Genomic DNA, 256 nt, shown 5'->3' with positions numbered 1-256 from the left:
TGTACAGAGGTTCTATGTCTCGATGAGACCAGGGTGAACATGCACTCCGCGTCGTCCGATGTCACCCTCAATTTCCGTTCCTTTGGAGCTCCGATGCTATCTACAACATCCGACGAAGAACTGCTGACCCCGCAGTCTTCGTCCAGGGGATAACGCGCAACTCTACGCGCATCTGAAGGGCCGTGCCCAAGATGCCTCGGACTCTGTCCGACCACGCCATCAATGGCATGCGGCCTCTGCTTCGCAGCGAGAGCAA

This window comes from Plasmopara halstedii (assembly GCF_900000015.1).
Source record: "Plasmopara halstedii genome assembly, contig: Scaffold_289, whole genome shotgun sequence".
NCBI classification, from domain to species: domain Eukaryota; phylum Oomycota; class Peronosporomycetes; order Peronosporales; family Peronosporaceae; genus Plasmopara; species Plasmopara halstedii.
This window is presented reverse-complemented; position numbering follows the sequence as displayed.